Below are 13,040 nucleotides of genomic sequence, written 5' to 3'. Positions count from 1 at the left end.
CGAGAACGGACACAAGGTGTCCCCAGGTAAATTGCAATATTGTAAGACTGAGGTGCAATACTTGGGCCATAGGATTGAAAAGGGAAAGCGGAAGGTGTCTCCAGACAGAATAGAGGCGATTATGAAAATGAACGCGCCTAAGACACAAAGAGAAGTCAGGATGTTTCTAGGTATGGTCGGTTATTGTCGACAGTGGATAGCAAACTTTTCACTGAAGGCCAAACCGTTATTGCAACTGACGCACAAAGGAGTAAGTGATCCGGTACCATGGGACAAAGATTGTTTGATGGCGTTTCTGCAGCTGAGGGAGGATTTATGTCGCGCCCCGGCTTTAGGAATGCCAGATTATAAGAAACCTTTTTTGCTTTACTGCTGCGAGAGAGAGGGATGCGCTTTAGCGGTATTAGCACAGGTCCACGGAGATGCGCGTAGGCCAGTGGCGTACTTTTCGGCTACATTAGATCCAGTAGCCGCAGCGTTGCCCGGATGTCTCAAATCCGTAGCTGCAACGGGTGTCAGCATTGAACGATCTGAGAGCGTAGTTATGGGTCATCAGTTAGAGGTGTATGTACCACATTCTGTAGAACTGTTAATGACCAGGACTAAGACTCAGCATCTGACGAATAGCAGGCTCACACGCTACGAGCAGGTCATACTGGCTGCCGAGAATGTGACCCTAAAGAGATGCTCTGTCTTGAATCCTGCAACTTTGATGCCACTTCCGAACGAAGTGGACGATGAAAATTGTACAGAGCATGACTGCCTCGATGTGACTGAACTATGTACCAAACCACGACCTGATATCGTAGATGAGCCATTGACAGACCCAGACGAAATTTTCTTCGTTGATGGTTCATGCGTAAGAAACGATGTCGGTCAGCTGAGAGCAGCTTATGCAGTATGCACGATTACCAGAGTTATAGAAGCCGCTTGCCTGGAAGGAGTCCACTCCGCACAGGTAGCTGAAATTGTGGCTTTGACTCGTGCTTGCCTAGCAGGCGACAGACTTCGAGTCACTATATACACCGATAGCCAGTATGGTTTCGGCGTAGTTCATGATTACGGGCAGTTATGGTCTCAGAGAGGTTACATGACCTCCTCGGGTTCTCCGATTAGGAATGGAGAATTCGTGGAACTTCTGTTAGAGGCTTTGCAAAAACCTATGGCCATAGCCGTGGTCAAATGTGTAGCACATACCAAAAATGTTGATTTTGTATCGCTAGGAAACAGATACGCAGATGAAGTAGCGCGTTACTGTGCAGAGCAGGGATATTCTCACACTGATGTGAAAGTGGGGGGAATCCAGGAAAGAACTGAATTGACTATGTTACTAGATACTGTAGATACATGGGATGAATTGAGAGCAGTACAGGAAAATGCACCAGATGAGGAGAAAAAGAGCTGGGAAACAGCAGGTTGCGGGAAAAGTGAGATGAACTTTTGGGTTTCTGCTGACGGAAGGGCAGTTTTACCAAATGAACTCATTAGTCCAATGGCAAGGAAATTGCATGGATCAGCACACATAGGAAGAGATGCTATGGTGAGAGTATTCAGACAAACGTGGTTCAATCCTAAGTTTAGAATAGCGGCAGAAGCAGTGTGTCAGCGATGTACGATCTGTCAGCAACTAAATGTGGGAAAGAGAACACCAGTTACCTTGAGTCATATAGGAAGGTCTGGGGGGCCTTTCAATAGGATGCAGATTGACTTCATAGAAATGCCTCCATGCAACAGACTCAGATACGTTTTAGTGATTGTCTGCATATTTTCTAGATGGGTTGAGGCTTACCCTACACGTAGGTGCGATACACTTACAGTAGCAAAATTGTTGCTTAGAGAGTTGATACCGAGGTTTGGGGTGCCATCCTCTTTGGAATCGGACAGAGGAACTCATTTCAATAGCGAAGTGGTGAAGATGCTGTGTTCAGCTTTGAATATTGATCAGAAGTTACACTGCAGCTATCGACCAGAAGCTTCAGGGATCGTAGAGCAAATTAACAGTACTATCAAGTCCAGACTGGCTAAAGTTTGTTCGTCGACATCCCTGAGTTGGCCAGACGCACTTCCAGTAGTTCTTATGAGCATACGTAGCACACCTGATAGAAGAACAGGCCTCTCTCCACATGAAGTGCTAATGGGGAGAGCCATGAGATTGCCATCGGTTCCGACTGCAGCGCTAGTGAACATCACAGACGATTTGATCTTGGACTACTGCAAGGGACTATCTGATGCCGTTAATTCTGTGTCCCTCCAGGTCCAGGCTGCAGAGGTTCCGTCAGTACAAGACTTGTGCCATGACCTGAGTCCAGGAGATTGGGTCCTGGTGAAGAGGCATGTCAGGAAGAACTGCTTAGACGTGCGTTGGCGAGGACCGTTTCAAGTCATACTTGTAACGAATACCGCAGTGAAGTGTGGAGGCCTGCCGAACTGGATACATGCCTCACACACCCGAAGAGTGCCAACACCTCCAGAAGACACAGCTCCTCTCTCGGATGGGAATCCGGCGGGAAGCGGAGAAGCCATAGAGGGGAAAAGCCAAGCTGTGGAGGTGATCGAAGAAGCTGAAACTGTGTTGGAACAGGACGACGAAGGTCAGGACACGAGTGGGACCGAAGTCGCCTCAGGAGAAGAAAGTAATTGGGAGTCCGACACAGATATTGAGCAAACTGAGAGTGACCAAGAGACGGGTCCTGGAACAAGGAGCGGAAAGACGGAAGGCAACGAAGCCATTTGGCCAGAGAGAAGGAAAAGGCCAAGTTCGGAAGGAAAGAACGAAAGAACTCTTGCTCCTATCGCTGAAGAATCGGATCAGGAGGAAGAGACGACAGATTCAGGAACTGAGAGTCCACGAAGATCAAGAAGGGTACGTGTGCCCTGCAGAAGGTACGCCACCCCAGAGTGGACTTATCTAGCAGATGTATTGGGGACAGAAATCTGGGAGAGTGAAGAGCGTGAAAGTAATCGATCTCGATCCATTTGTGGCAGTGGAGATATGGATGTTGGCACCTGGACTCGAGACTGAGGGGTTACTGACTTTCACACTTCCCATACCCCCACGTTTGAGTAAAACTCAAGATCTAGTGCTAAAAAGATTACAGTTTCCAACAGCTGGTCAACAAATGACAGAAGAAGAAGAAAAAGTTATTCGCTTTGAACTATTAATAATTGTTGTGAAAGCTGCAGGTCCGAAAATAATTGTTGATGCATAAAAGACTTTTGTACGTATGTTATAAAGGGAAGAAGATAACCTAGCACCGAGTGGAAAGAAGAATAAAATTAGGGATTACATTTAGAGGACGGAGAAGGGCTAGGGTTGTCTGCTGCTAAGAAGAGAAAAAGACATTGTGATGAAAAAAGATACCTGTTGATAAAAAGCACTTTTAAGACTGTGAAAGTACATAAGCAACCAAAGACTGCAACAGGAAACCTTTTGCTAAAGTAACGAGGTACGCTGTTGGATGACATGGAGAACGGCAACCCAAACAGAAAAGCTAGATGGATAGTAGGTACACTTATAGCAATAGTGATATTCCTTATAATTTTAGTAGTAACGATATCTTACCTGACAGGACATGAGAATGATAAAAGAATAGCGAATGTAAAAATTGTAACGACCTTGAAACCTGCTCTTGTGGGAAAGAAGGAGGAGAGCACTGTTATACGTGAAAAGGCGTTACTTGCAGATGAAGCTCGTAGATTACACGTAGACGAGTCACAGGGAAACTTTAGGTCAAATGCGTATGCAAAATTATTGTACGAATATATCGATGCCATGGAGGCCAAAGATTGCTATGTTTGTATGCAATTGCCGGCTTCTGTAGACGAAGGCATTAGATATCACCATCTCCCATTGACTTATGGGATAACATGTAGTTTACTGCTCAGTATATTTTATGGTAGAGAAGGATTTGAGTACTACTTTTCAAATTATGATTCGGTACTGCCTGAAGTTCCGAATTATAAACAAATGAATAAGTGGGACTACTACAAAAAGGAGGATAGATTAGCAAAATTCTTTCTTCCTTGGGACACATTAGATACATCATATGCACGTAGAAATAATCTGACTTGCAAAGTATCAGAAGTGGAGAAAAGATTTATAGCACAAGTAGATGATCGATGCAGACGGCAGAAGATTCTAAAAATGTCAGGACAATGGAAAATAGACTGGACAGAAGAAGAGAAGGCACATAAAAAGAAAGGTAGCAATGGTCCAATAGCATTGGATAGAACGCAGAAAGGAAAGTTATGTTTAGCTCGAAGCAAAACGTATTACGAGAGTGAATTTGTAGGTGAGGTTAGTTGCGAGCACTCTTTTAAATTAGAGTACTATACGAAAGATTTTATGAAGGGAATGCAAGCTATTCCGAATGTGTATTTTGTATGTGGGAGAAATGCCTATGTAAAACTGCCTGACAATTGGTATGGTTCGTGTTACTTGGCAATTGTCTTCCCCAAAATATATCATGCAAAGGATTTAGCGATTATAGAAGGAAAGGCTTCGAGGAGGACGAAAAGGGAAGTAGGAGATGCAGAAGTAGTAGGAGATGTATTTGGAGCGATGTTTCCATTGTTAGGTTTGATTCTTAACGATGTTAAGATTAGAAGGATAGCGACAGTCGTGGATAGATTGTCTGCTAGTACTGCAAGATCATTAATGTTAGTAGAAGGTGAGATGCAGTCGATTAGAGCAATGGTTTTACAGAACAGACTTGCTTTAGATGTGATATTAGCAAAGGAAGGCGGAGTTTGTAAAGCTTTGAAAGTTCAGGAATGTTGTACTTATATTCCTGATAATTCAAAACCACTTGAGAAAGTCATACAGAACATTACACAGATTCATCAAGAAATTGAAGATTTATCAAAAGTAAATGTTTGGGAAAAAGTAGGAAATGGAGTGGGAAAGGTTGGAAGTTGGTTTGCTAATCTAGGCAAAAGTATAGTTTGGTATATTTTAAAGCCTGTATTAATAGTATTAATTTGCATAATTACATTATTAGGATTAGTAAAAATGTGTAAGTGGTATAGGTCGAACCAGTTACAAAGATCGATGAGAGACCAAGAAAGGAGACTAGCTGTTCTACAAGATCAACAGTATAAAAGTCTGAGAACACTTGAATCGATAAAAAGAGGAACTGATGTAACTAGTTCGGTATAAATGATGTATTCAAATTGTTTTTAGTGATGACTCCTAAAAGTCATCAAAGGGGGGAACTGAGAGAGCGCAATTTGAATGCAAAGTACATCGTAGCCATATTTAGACGTATATGTTATAAACGAAGGAATGAAACATATATCGTAATGTAAAGTTGACAATTATGACATAAAAGCCAACGAATGTGATAACCTGTTATAGGAAACGTAAATGTATTCACATGTTAAAATGCATTAGATTTAGAAGGCCTGTATACATGATGGGTAATGTAGAGATGCTTATGAAAGGTAGAACGTGCACAGTAGAATTCGTGTACGTGTGTAACTTTAAAATGGAGAAGCGGCGAGAAATGTAATGTGGAAAAGCATAAACATAGTGAAATGTAACGTGGAGAAATGTAGGGAACGTACATGATAATGTAACCAAGGAGAATGCATAAATTATATTCTATGTAGTCGTATTCTATGTATTATATATTTGATGTAGAATGTATTTAAGTATAACTAGGGCTTTTCCTAAAAGTACGAATATATAAATGTATGCCAAAGGTTATACTGTATAGAGGGTTTCTGTAAGAATGTTGGAAGGGTTTAGGTCATTTGTGTTTATAACCTGACTGACCAAGAGTTCGAAGGAGCATAGTCACAAGAATGTAATTTAGAGGGTTTGTAAAAGTCGTAAATAGCTTGATGTGGACGTGAGAGCCGAGAAGTCTAGCACTTGTTAGATTTAAGGTGACAATGCCGGACGGAACTTATTGCTCGAACGTGAGGAGAGGCACTTGTTGAGGTGGACTATGTTTTGACAAGACCATTCACATGATCTAGAAGGTTAAGAAGTGTACAGATAAGTTAAGACCTTGTCTAAGTTTCTATGACACTTGAGCTGAAAGAGTCAATAAAAGTCGACGATGAGATGATGAAGATGACATCGAAAGGAGAAGGGTCAACTTAAACGAACGACGCAAGGAATGGACCAATGGAAGAAGCAGGAAGTTGACATCATCGGGGGAAGTCCGTGGTGGGCGTCAAGGGGCGTTCCACCCACACGGTGATTGTGTATTTTAGGGACAGCACCCCGGGGAGGAGAGAGCGATCAGGGAAGAGCAATGTGAGGAGGTAGCAATTGGGAGATTAAGAACAGCGAGACGAATTGCTCAGAGCAAGGGCGAAGGGTAGATGCCTTGAGCAGATGCGCTAAGACATCAGAGCGCAAGGGAGCAGTAGGCCGAGGACCCTTAGAGAGAACGGATGGGTAGGCAGAGAGGGTACTGCTTCTGAAACTTAAGATTTCCTTTAGAGGCTAAAGAGAGTTTGAACTTCTTTGGAAGTCAAACTGCTGACACTTTTTTTGGGAAGAAACTTGCGAAGTAGGGTTGACACATAGTATAGAGTAGGGACAGATTAACTTGATGATTGTTTTTATTTTACTGCAGATGACGCAGAAGGAACCACTTCACACCGAAGCTTAAGAGGCTGATATTGTAGCTGATTTTGTATTTTGTATACTTTGAGATTTTATCCTGAGTGGATAGTATCGTATCCAAATTAATCTTTATATAAACTCTTAAAACTTTATCAGTTGTAAGTGGTTCTTCAGAGTGGCGTCAGTTAATGGGGTTTGTCTAGCCAAGGCGGGGGTGGTCCTTTCCTCAATGACAGATACGAGCGGTCCAAAACAGATGAATGGGATTCTTTATCAAATTTATCATAATTATAAATTGATATCAAAATCTCATTCCCCGCACTTGCATTTCCAGATGGTCCCCGAAGATCCGAGCCTGGCAGAAGAGCTATAAATGCAACCTGAAATATTCCTAGAAGACACTTCGTTTTTTTAAAATTTGTGCAGCTGTTTTCATTCAGACATTTTGAATAATGTCCACTGCCTGTCTGTTTTACTGGTCAGCACTAGAAAGGATGCCTTTTAGCCATAACTACATTTAAAATAAACTGCACTGACACCTATTCCTCATGGATGGAGACAGCATCTTCCAGACATAGAGGTGGGCGGTAATGAAACATCCCATCCAATCCGGTGTGTCCACCTCACAGTCCCCGCCTACTCATTTGGAGGTCAGGAGAGCTCAGCTCCTCTGGAGGAAAAAACGTTGTGGGCGCCAAAAGTCAGTGTGAATAATGCTAATGTAGGGTGACACAACCGATTCCAGTGGTTTGGATCCACAAACTCTACTATGACGATAACAAACAGAACAAGCATTGGAAATGCAATAGGTCTCGCATCATTAGTTAGTGCTTTTAGAATTGTTTATGGGTTTTTTTTGTAAATGTTTAGCATTTTTGTTTCCTGTAGCCAATGCTAAAGAATTACAAATAAAAAAAGCCATAAACATTTCTAAAAGCTCTAACTGAAATGGTCTGAGACCTATTGCACTGTGTGAGGGTGAGGGGTTGAGGGTGAGTGAGGGTGAGGGTGAGGGTGGGTGAGGGTGAGTGAGGGTGAGGAGTTGAGGGTGAGTGAGGGTGAGTGAGGGTGAGGGGTTGAGGGTGAGTGAGAGTGAGGGTGAGTGAGGGTGAGGGTGAGTGAGGGTGAGTGAGGGTGAGGGTGAGTGAGGGTGAGGGTTTGAGGTTGAGGGTGAGGTGTTGAGGGTGAGTGAGGGGTTGAGGGTGAGTGAGGGGTTGAGGGTGAGTGAGGGTGAGGGTGAGTTAGGGTGAGGGGTTGAGGGTGAGTGAGGGTGAGGGGTTGAGGGTGAGTGAGGATGAGTGAGAGTGAGGGTGAGTGAGGGGTTGAGGGTGAGGGGTTGAGGGTGAGTGAGGGTGAGGGTGAGTGAGGGGTTGAGGTTGAGTGAGGGTGAGGGTGAGTGAGGGTTGAGGGTGAGGGGTTAAGGAACATGAGGAACTGCCCACATGACCGGGAGGAAATGGAGCAAAAACAAACGGCTTATCCAGCGAAAAACAGTTCGTGTTTTCTACTTTGCAATCCCCATGCAGTAAATAGAAGTCGTTCCATCTTTGAAACTGCAGTAAATTGCCAAAATGCGACAGCTTAGATTGATAACACCAATTGCAATACACATGTCTTTATAGTTAAATAAAAAAAGCAGAGCCCTACCAAGAAAATATTTAACTATAGTAAAAGACAAGACGGAGGGAAGAGAGAGAAGGGGAGGGGGGAGGAGAAATGCGACACGGCGGGCAGGGGAGGGGGCGGAGCGGGGGCCTGGAGTGCGGCTGAGGGAACTGATGTGCACACTGCCCACGCACACCTGAAAAATAACATTGACACTGTAGGGACAAGATCACTCACACAACCCCTGGTAACAATGAAAGCACCCTCATGCCAAATTACCCTCTGAAGCCCTGGAGCGGCCCAACCAAAAAGTGAACGATGACGTGTAACTATTCCTGAAATTAGTTAAGAAATGAACAGATTACTGCTCAGGCGCACTGTTCAGCACTGTGTTCCTCTCATTATGTTTACGCCACCATTTCACAGAACCGTAATTCTGGGGACGAAACTTTGTTTTACTCCAATGTAACTGGCGTAATTTCAGGAATTTTATGTTACACTTGTTACATACAATTCCCAAATTATGCAATTTCCCGCCATTTTCAGTAAAAATGTACCAAGCGCTGTGGGTAGCCTCACGGAAACGCTGCCCTGAACTGACTTGGGGCTCATGTATGAAATCAGAACAATGTTTGCCGACTTGCTCAGTGCGATGGCCGAGCTCTGGAAACATGGGCTAAATATAAATATTCCAGCTTAGGGAGTGCAGCGCCTTCCGTGTCTCTGTGTAAAGAACGAGGAGCTTTGAGTGCAGTTCCCAAGTTCTCGAAGTACGGACTGGCCTGTAAATGGCTCCGCTTAAGATCGCACTGTTTGCATTGAACATGGCGCTCTGAGTGCGCCGCTGTGGGAAGATGGGCAAGTCTGCAGGGAACAGGGTCAACTGCTGTGTATTGTTTACAAATCAGAGTTCGTGATGAGAGGATTGTCCTCAAAGGCTCACAGCCTTGTAGGATAGTCAAAACACAGCTTTTAAACAAACGCTGCGAGCTGTGATTTTCAGCAAATTGCGAGGCAGGGACACCGGTCTCTGCCAGCAACTCTTCAGCCTTATAGCGAGGGCATGAGAGACTACCTGCACAGCCCTCTGTTCCTGTCCACGTGGCTCCGCTGTGTTGCTGGAGCCCGTGATTGATTGAAATGGAGGGGGGAGAGAGAGCGGTGGGGTGGAGGAGCAGGGTAAATACATACAAAAATTAAAGCAGAACCAGCGCGACGCACATGAAAGAGAAAACCTCAGACAATAAAAAAAACGCTTACAATAATAAACTGCCCCGAAGCCATAATGACCATTGAAGATGTCAGAGCGATCTACATCGACGCGACATGGCAGGCAGGGGAGGGGGCGGAGCGGGGGTGTGGGAGGAGTGCGGGAACAGACGGCGAGGGGAGGAGAGTAGGAGGAGGAGAGTAGGGGAGGCACGGCCTAGCGGGCGTGCAATCAAGAAGTGAGGGGGGAGGGGGGAGAGAGAGCGGTGGGGTGGAGGAGCAGGGTAAATACATACAAAAAATAAAGCAGAACCAGCGCGACGCACATGAAAGAGAAAACCTCAGACAATAAAAAAAACGCTTACAATAATAAACTGCCCCGAAGCCATAATGACCATTGAAGATGTCAGAGCGATCTACATCGACGCGACATGGCAGGCAGGGGAGGGGGCGGAGCGGGGGTGTGGGAGGAGTGCGGGAACAGACGGCGAGGGGAGGAGAGTAGGAGAGTAGGGGAGGCACGGCCTAGCGGCCATGCAATCAAGAAGTGAGGGGGTGGGAGAGTAGTCAAGGCAGGCGGCTGGGGGCATGTGCACGCGCTTTTAAGCTCAATGCGCATGCGCATTGAGCTTAAAAGTCACGGGCACTGCAAGGAATCGCCACGATTCCTTGCAAGTTGGATAAAGAGTGGATAAGCCCCCATAGTCTCGCTTGCTCGATGCGCATGCGCATCGACAGGCGAGAACTAAAAATTGCACAAATGTCTCCCCCGTGCTTTGACAAAGCTCACAGTGAGTGGGGAAGATGTGATTTTGCCATGGAAAGCTCCCTCTTTGGAGGGGAGCTCTGTATTCCAAAGAGACAAAAGTGCCTACCAGTGTGCGGTGCTCCGATGGCTCGATAGAACTGCCTTCACTTTTCTTCGTAGAAGAGGCTTCAGGCCAGCTCAGCGGCGCACTGTGCATAAGGGCCATATTGTGAATATGGCACACTTTCACTGCTTGTGCCAAAGCGCCAGGGCTTTAAGTGGACCAGGTCTCACTGGGTCTGGGCACCAGCAGTTTTTTTAAGGGGGCCTCGGAACGGGTCTGTATCAGGCTCTGTTTTGTGCCCTGGCACAGGCGGTCCAGTTTTTTTTTCCGGACTGCAGTGACCGCAGGCACATGGGCACATCAATGTGCGTGTGGTGAGTGCTGTAGAGGAAGGGAAATCCTTTAAAGAGAGTCATTTTCTCTCTGGATTTCCCTTCTGTTTTTTAAACTCAGGAGCAGCAACATTGTGGTGGTGTCACCATGGCTTTAAGTGGAAGTTTTTTCAATATTATATACAAGCTATAATTGCTGCTTATTTATCTTATGCAACTAGCAACCATTGACAAAGCCAATAGTCCTGACTTGCAGGTCAGAGCGACCTCTGACCCTGCTCGCAGGCAGGTCGCTCCCCACGCCGCTGTACTGCCTCGGTCTGTACTGGTGTTATCTCTGCTGCACTGCATTGTCTGCCTGATTGTTTTTGTTTGGTTGTAACCTGCCATTTTTTTCTACCACCTTGTTGTAACTTGCCTCTTTGCTCCTCCCCTGTCTTTCTGTAACGTACCTTTATCTCCCTCCTTGTTCCCCCCTGCCAGTTCCATGCCCGATTTGCCTTCTGTTCCCGCCACTTGGCACCCGTTCTTTTCCCGCTCTTCCCGCCGTTGCGTCTCTGTGGCCCGCCCCCCTGCTCACTCATTCGCCATCCCGCTCCCGCCTCCCAGCTGCTCCTCCCTCCCAACTCCCCTCATATGGAGGCCGCACAGAGGGTGTGCCGCTGGCAAGCCCGCCTGAGCCCGTCCGCGCCTGGACCGCACCCAGCGCCTGAACCCGTGGAGCCTGCATACGCCACGACACCCGACTCTGCTACGATGCCAGCACCCTCCACACACTCAACATCAGACGATCCCGCAATTGCTGCCTGGCCACCTTGAAGTGCACCCAAGGACCCTTTCGCTGCCGGAACTGCAGCTTCACAAGCACCCGGCCCGCCAACCCACCTATCAAAGAACTCAACCACCTCAGATGCATCCTTCTCAACACCCGCTCCGCACGCAAACACGTCCTCGAACTCTGGAACCTACTCGACTCCAACACCGCAGACGTTGCCTTTCTGATGGAGACCTGGCTGAACCTCTCCTTGGCCCCCAACATCGCCATAGCCATCCTGGAAGGCTATAAGATCACCCGCAAAGACCGCACCAATGGAGTAGGAGGAGGAATCTCCATTGTCCACAGGAACACTCCCAAAGTCTCGACCAACACTGACGACACCCTCAGCACCGCTGAAAACCTGCACTTCCAGATCCACACCAACCCCAACACCACCCTCAGAGGAACCCTCGTCTACAGGCCCCCGGACCCCGAACACAGTTCAGCAACTCCATCGCCGACTTAGTCAGCACACACGCCCTGGCCTCCATGGACTACATCCTCCTCGGGGACCTGAACTTCCACCTCGAGAACAACAATGACATTAACTCCACCACCCTGATCGACAACCTCGCCAACCTCAGACTCAAAAAACTCGTCCCAACACCCACCCACTCCGACAGCCACATGCTTGACCCCATCTTCTCCGCAAGCTCCCACGTCTACTTCAACCACACCACTGAGCTCCACTGGACCGAGCACCATTGCACCCACTTCACCTTCCGGAAACCCACCACCGCACCACTACACCCAACAGATACTGCGCTGCTGCTGGAGCAAAATCACCAAAGAGGACCTATCCACCACCCTCGCCCGGAGCCCACCCACAGACCCGACCGACCCCGCCGCCGCCGCTCACAACCTCAGACAGTGGATCAACGACTGCTCCAACACCCTCACGGAGCTCAAGAAGCCCTTCAACAGCCACTCCAGCATGAAAGCCAGCTGGTTCACCGAAGGCCTCCAGGCCTCCAAGGAAACCCGTTGAAAGCTGGAGAAGAACTGGATTCATGAACGAACACCGGAAAGCTATGCAGCCCAGAAGAACGGCACCCGCAGACACCACCACCTCATCAGATCCGCCAAAAGGGCCTCCTTTAAAGTCCGCCTAGACAACAATGCACACAACAGCAAAAAGCTCTTCAACATCGTGAAGGAACACTCCAAACCCAGCTCCAACACCAACGACATCCCACCTTTGCAAGACCTATGCGACTCCCTGGCCACCTTCTTCCACTGCAAGATCACAGACATCCATGACAGCTTCAACGCCGTGAACAACTCGGATATCACTGAGACACCCGCCCCCACGACCACCACCCACACCAACCACCTGCTCTCCTGGACCAACATCAATAACGACGACACATCAAGATTATGAGCACCGTCCACTCCGGATCCCTGTCAGACCCTTGCCCACACCACATCTTCAACAAAGCCAGCACCACCATCGCACCCCACCTCCGGAAAGCCATCAACATCTCCTTTGAGACATCTCCATCGACCTTCCTGGAGATCTGGAAGCACGCAGAGATCAACGCCTTACTCCAGAAACCCAAGGCAGACACCAAGGACCTCAAAAACTTCCAACCCATCTCCCTGCTCCCGTTCCCGGTGAAGGTAATCGAGAAGGCAACACACGACTGATCAGCTTCCTCGAGGAGAACAGCATCCTAGACCTTTCC

The sequence above is a fragment of the Lissotriton vulgaris genome, chromosome 4_1 (assembly GCF_964263255.1).
Source record: "Lissotriton vulgaris chromosome 4_1, aLisVul1.2, whole genome shotgun sequence".
Classification (NCBI taxonomy): Eukaryota; Metazoa; Chordata; class Amphibia; order Caudata; family Salamandridae; genus Lissotriton; species Lissotriton vulgaris.
Note: the sequence above shows the minus strand (reverse complement) of the source record.